The sequence below is a fragment of the Schistocerca americana genome, unplaced genomic scaffold (assembly GCF_021461395.2).
Source record: "Schistocerca americana isolate TAMUIC-IGC-003095 unplaced genomic scaffold, iqSchAmer2.1 HiC_scaffold_1478, whole genome shotgun sequence".
NCBI lineage: Eukaryota > Metazoa > Arthropoda > Insecta > Orthoptera > Acrididae > Schistocerca > Schistocerca americana.
In genome coordinates, this window is record NW_025725562.1 from 22,501 (window position 1) to 29,034 (window position 6,534).

General features: G+C 53.3%; 1 non-coding gene across 1 annotated transcript in view; it reads right to left on the reverse strand.

The window, feature by feature from the left end:
• LOC124569312 overlaps positions 1-205 on the reverse strand; it is a 1,910-nt gene extending 1,705 nt beyond the window's left edge. Inside the window, exon 1 of the ribosomal RNA XR_006971213.1 lies at positions 1-205. This exon is cut by the window's left edge and continues 1,705 nt beyond it. This is a non-coding gene — a ribosomal RNA (small subunit ribosomal RNA).
• Between the last annotated feature and the right edge of the window lie 6,329 nt (positions 206-6,534).

Sequence of the window (6,534 nt, forward strand, 5' to 3'; positions counted from 1 at the left end):
GTCCCTTCCATCTCTGGTCGGGACTCTGTTTGCATGTATTAGCTCTAGAATTACCACAGTTATCCAAGTAACGTGGGTACGATCTAAGGAACCATAACTGATTTAATGAGCCATTCGCGGTTTCACCTTAATGCGGCTTGTACTGAGACATGCATGGCTTAATCTTTGAGACAAGCATATGACTACTGGCAGGATCAACCAGGGAGCTGCGTCAACTAGAGCTGAGCAGCCGGCCGCCCGGGAGTGTGTCCCGGGGGCCCGCGCGAACACGCAAGCGTCCGCTCAATTATTCTGCAAACAGGAGGAGGCTGAGCTCCCCTGCACCATACACCTCGAAACCCTCTCAGGTCCCGGCGGCGCGCAGCGCCGTCCTAAGTACTTGGTCGGGTTCGAGAGAGGCGCAATCGCCCGGAGTTTGGCGAGTAGACGCTTTAGGTGCGACCACCCGTGCTCCCAACTGAGCTTGCCGCTGCCGACAGAGGCCCGGGAGCGTGCTGTCGTGGCATTGCCGGCGGGAGACAACACGCGCCACCTACGGTGACCGGCAGCTCCAACGCCAGCGCCACAGAAGGACAAAAGCCCCACTTGGGTGCCGAAGCGAACTCTCCCAGCACAGCGCACGCGCCAACACGTCCGCACAGCTGCGATACAAACCACCTGCGAGAACCGCAGAGGCGACCGAGCAGCAGACGGCGTCGCGGCGCCGAGCGCCGGGCGGCGGCGCATCCTCAGCGCACACAGTCCTCAATCGGACCAGCACACTGCAGATGTCCACCGCGCTTCGCACCGGGCCCGCGAGGACCTACTTTGGCCGCACGGCGCCGCGTGCAGGGTGCGCCGGCGCGCAGCTGCGCCGCCTGCCGCCTCCGTCGGCCGGCGCGCCTGCCACTGGCCGCCCCCACCAGCCGGCTGTAGCGCGTGCGCCCACGCACCGCACGGCCAACACGCCGGGAGGCCCCCCCTCACCGGCCGGGGACGGTCCCACCCAGCCACCGCCGCGTATCGCTTCACACCCACATGCCATTCACGTTCGTGGGCATGGTGGGTATCGCTGCAACAACCGGTTGGTAGCTCAACCGATCGTCGCCATCACTGATTCACCCCTAGCGAGAACAACCGCACCACAACGGTTTACCAGTTGTTCATTTGCGTAACGTCACCAGCAAACGTAGGCGTCCATCGCCATTTGCAAATTCAACGATTGTTGCATGCCTGTGTCAGGTGTCACGACACACTGTCTGCCCCACATACACGCAACAACATGTCCACGCTTAGCGAACACGTGGAAGGTGGCCCCCGTACGTATGCGATGTCCATTGCGCGAACGACTGTCAACCGGCCTCTGTCGCATGTCGCAGATGTGGAACGCAGTGCACCGTGCTATCACGGTGTGTGAGAAGAGACGACTACGTCTGACAACACGCGCCACTACATCAACAGACGGCTCATGCTGATCGCCATCCAGGGCATACCACACTGCAATCCAGCTCTTATAGGGAGACGACACGTAGCTGAGTGCACAACATTTGGACCGCATGGTTCGCCGTTGTTGGCGCAGTCGTTGTACGGTCACATGTACCACGATGTATCATTCAGTACATGAGGACCAATGTGCAGTACAGTGTGTGATTTGGACGTACAACATCAGCGGACAGTTGACACAGGCCGTACCACAGCGTAGGCTAAGTGCTTCGCCATGCGAATGCCAATGAACAACTGCAAATGCCAATGAACAACTGCAAAGGGCATTGAGCATGTACGTCCTGCTGCCATCCACATTACAGTGTATAGCTGCAAGGTGTTTAACATGAAGCGATACACTGGGGACCGGGCAGTGCGAGTAGCAAACTATATTGCGGGGGTTGCAGTTAGGCAACACTACACTAATTTAACGCGTCGTATGACAATTACAGAGCAGGTTAAGGCCCAACGTGTGTTGGGTTAAGGCCCAACGTGTGTTGGGTTAAGGCCCAACGTGTGTTGGGTTAAGGCCCAACGTGTGTTGGGTTAAGGCCCAACGTGTGTTGGGTTAAGGCCCAACGTGTGTTGGGTTACGTTAAGGGGCAATGTGGGTTACGTTAAGGGGCAATGTGGGTTACGTTAAGGGGCAATGTGGGTTACGTTACGGCGCAATATAGGTTACGTTACGGCGCAATATAGGTTACGTTAAGGGGCAATGTGGGTTACGTTACGGCGCAATATAGGTTACGTTACGCGCGCAATATAGGTTACGTTAAGGCGCAATATCGGTTACGTTAAGGCGCAATACAGGTTACGTTAAGGCGCAATACAGGTTACGTTAAGGCGCAATACAGGTTACGTTAAGGCGCAATACAGGTTACGTTAAGGGCGCAATACAGGTTACGTTAAGGCGCAATACAGGTTACGTTAAGGCGCAATACAGGTTACGTAAGGCGCAATACAGGTTACGTTAAGCGCAATGCAGGTTACGTTAAGGCGCAATGCAGGTTACGTTAAGGCGCAATACAGGTTACGTTAAGGCGCAATGCAGGTTACGTTAAGGCGCAATGCAGGTTACGTTAAGGCGCAATACAGGTTACGTTAAGGCGCAATACAGGTTACGTTAAGGCGCAATACAGGTTACGTTAAGGCGCAATACAGGTTACGTTAAGGCGCAATACAGGTTACGTTAAGGCGCAATACAGGTTACGTTAAGGCGCAATACAGGTTACGTTAAGGCGCAATACAGGTTACGGTTAAGGCGCAATACAGGTTACGTTAAGGCGCAATACAGGTTACGTTAAGGGCGCAATACAGGTTACGTTAAGGCGCAATACAGGTTACGTTAAGGGCGCAATACAGGTTACGTTAAGGCGCAATACAGGTTACGTTAAGGCGCAATACAGGTTACGTTAAGGCGCAATACAGGTTACGTTAAGGCGCAATACAGGTTACGTTAAGGCGCAATACAGGTACGTTAAGGCGCAATACAGGTTACGTTAAGGCGCAATACAGGTTACGTTAAGGCGCAATACAGGTTACGTTAAGGCGCAATACAGGTTACGTTAAGGCGCAATACAGGTTAGGTTAAGGCGCAATACAGGTTAGGTTAAGGTACGACATAGGTTAGGTTAAGGTACGACATAGGTTAGGTTAAGGTACGACATAGGTTAGGTTAAGGTACGACATAGGTTAGGTTAAGGTACGACATAGGTTAGGTTAAGGTACGACATAGGTTAGGTTAAGGTACGACATAGGTTAGGTTAAGGTACGACATAGGTTAGGTTAAGGTACGACATAGGTTAGGTTAAGGTACGACATAGGTTAGGTTAAGGTACGACATAGGTTAGGTTAAGGTACGACATAGGTTAGGTTAAGGTACGACATAGGTTAGGTTAAGGTACGACATAGGTTAGGTTAAGGTACGACATAGGTTAGGTTAAGGTACGACATAGGTTAGGTTAAGGTACGGACATAGGTTAGGTTAAGGTACGACATAGGTTAGGTTAAGGTACGACATAGGTTAGGTTAAGGTACGACATAGGTTAGGTTAAGGTACGACATAGGTTAGGTTAAGGTACGACATAGGTTAGGTTAAGGTACGACATAGGTTAGGTTAAGGTACGACATAGGTTAGGTTAAGGTACGACATAGGTTAGGTTAAGGTACGACATAGGTTAGGTTAAGGTACGACATAGGTTAGGTTAAGGTACGACATAGGTTAGGTTAAGGTACGACATAGGTTAGGTTAAGGTACGACATAGGTTAGGTTAAGGTACGACATAGGTTAGGTTAAGGTACGACATAGGTTAGGTTAAGGTACGACATAGGTTAGGTTAAGGTACGACATAGGTTAGGTTAAGGTACGACATAGGTTAGGTTAAGGTACGACATAGGTTAGGTTAAGGTACGACATAGGTTAGGTTAAGGTACGACATAGGGTAGGTTAAGGTACGACATAGGTTAGGTTAAGGTACGACATAGGTTAGGTTACGGTACGACATAGGTTAGGTTACGGTACGACATAGGTTAGGTTACGGTACGACATAGGTTAGGTTACGGTACGACATAGGTTAGGTTACGGTACGACATAGGTTAGGTTACGGTACGACATAGGTTAGGTTACGGTACGACATAGGTTAGGTTACGGTACGACATAGGTTAGGTTACGGTACGACATAGGTTAGGTTACGGTACGACATAGGTTAGGTTACGGTACGACATAGGTTAGGTTACGGTACGACATAGGTTAGGTTACGGTACGACATAGGTTAGGTTACGGTACGATATAGGTTAGGTTACGGTACGATATAGGTTAGGTTAAGGTACACATTGTTGTAAGGAAAGGTTTAATGGGGGGCGGGGCGGGGCGGCCGGTTTGTTGATTGTGATTATAGTAAGTGGATGCCTGCGGCATCATCTGATTTGCCACGTCAGGATGCACCTTTGGCTCATGACAGGCGGCGCTCTCATTCCATGCTTGTGGCAGACCTGTGTCTTTCATTCCTGCCATTGTTTGTGTGCTGTGAGAGGAGGCAGTATTGTGATGTTGGGTGCACCCCTGTGTAGGACATGTGTGGGTGTTGGTGGCTTGGCTGAGCAATGGTGGTTGTCGGGTGGGTGGGATATTCTGTTTTCTGAGTGGACCTCCCAGTCTGGTTATGACAGTGTGGATTGTCTAATGTGGCGGAGAGGATGCACTGGGTGTTGTTCCATGCTGGTGCTTACATATTGTCTGTGTGCGTGTTACAGGCAGAGAGTAGTGCGTGATAAGGGTGTGTGGCTGACGTGTGGTTGTGATTGTGAGCAGAGTCTTTCAGCATGTATACGGACAGTTGTATACATTATCTGTATTCTGATGGCTCTATCTATTACTAATCAGCGCCGTGTATACGTTTAATCCGGTTCCAGTCGAAACTGTTGTATCTCTGTACATTAGTGACACGGCGAGCCCGCTATGTAGTTACTCGTCTCGGCAGCTTCCACCGGTGTATGGCAAATGATTATAAGGAATCAGTCTAGTCGTCAATACCGATGGTGTGACGTCACATGTCTGGGGTGGGGGACGCTGCGCCCTTCCGGTGGGTCATGGCCTAGAAAGACTCTTCCCACGCAGGGGGGCGTGGACTGTCATTGACTCTTCCAGGTAATATACTTGCCGTACGTTCTTGCGACTGCGAGTGCAACGCTCACCGGTACCGACATGGATGGAGCGCCTCCTAGCTGACCGCTCAGCATCGGCATTCGTACAGAGAGCAACGCGGTCGCGTCTCTAGCTCGTAACTGGTACAGCCCGCAGCTCATGTATAGGGACAGCGGGAATGTCGCATATTGGAGATAACTCTTCATGAAACGCATGTTATAGGGGTGGATTGCACATTGCGACTGCGGGAAAAGTCCGCCGTTCATCCGCTGGAGTTGCGAGTTGGGCGGTTGGAGTGGGGCGCAGGTGGAGTGATTGCCGGTCCACGATTTCGTGCGGCAGAGGCGCTGGCGTTGGGGTGCTGTGGTCGACAGAGGACGCAGGCTTTGTGGGTGGGGTCGAAAGATGGGCACTGTGGGCCCATCGATGTCTTGGTCGGCTTGGCGTCTCATAGATGGCGGTATCGTCGTTGCAGGACGTCATGCCGCGGGAGACCTACAGATGGCGCTGTGTTTTGTGGTGCGCTCGACATGGCGGACGTAGTGTTGTCAGATTCGCATAGATGGAGGTATTGCATGTGGTTTCGCCGTATTTTCATAGATGGCGATACCGTTTTGCCGGCATGGTTGGCGTAGTTCCGTCGGATCCCTGTAGATGGAGGTGCCGTTTCTGGGCTGGATGTCAATGTCGTTGCGTCACATTCGCATAGGTGGCGGCATCGTCGTAATACCTCGCCCACTACGGACTTATCACCACCCACACTAGCCGCCCCGGGGACTTGCCAACGACACACCCTATCCCAAGTCTATTTTCTTGCGGAGCATCATGTGTTATTATATTTTATTTCACATCCATAGTGGAGTGGTATTGTAGGTCACCGTACTGCGGTGGACGCTGTGTTACCACGGGACGGCGAAAACGTACCGTCGACCGCCGGGCACCGCCCGACACCCGCCCGACGACGCCGCCTCCGCGCGGCGCGCCGGCCGGTGGGCCGACATCGACCGTCCGGCACCCATCGCGGCACCCATCGCCGGTCGCCAAAGCGATACGCTGTAGCGCGGCAGGACACAAGGCGCCCGGCCGGCGCCACCTCCCCCGCCGCGCGCACGGAGGCGGCACCCATCGCAGCGCCCGCGCAGGCGGCAAGGGGCCCGCCAACCGATACGCCGCCGTCCGCCGCACCCAATGCAGCGCCCTGGGTGCGGCGCGCCCGGCCAGACCGATACGCCGTACAGAAGCAAAAGCAAAAGCAGCCCACACGTGCCCCTGTTGGCGGCCAGCCCCTGGGGGGTCTCGTCTCGCGACAAGACGAATCCCCCAAGCTAGGGCTGAGTCTCAACAGATCGCAGCGTGGCAACTGCTCTACCGAGTACAACACCCCGCCCGGTACCTAAGTCGTCTACAGACGATTCCGAGTCCCGACATCG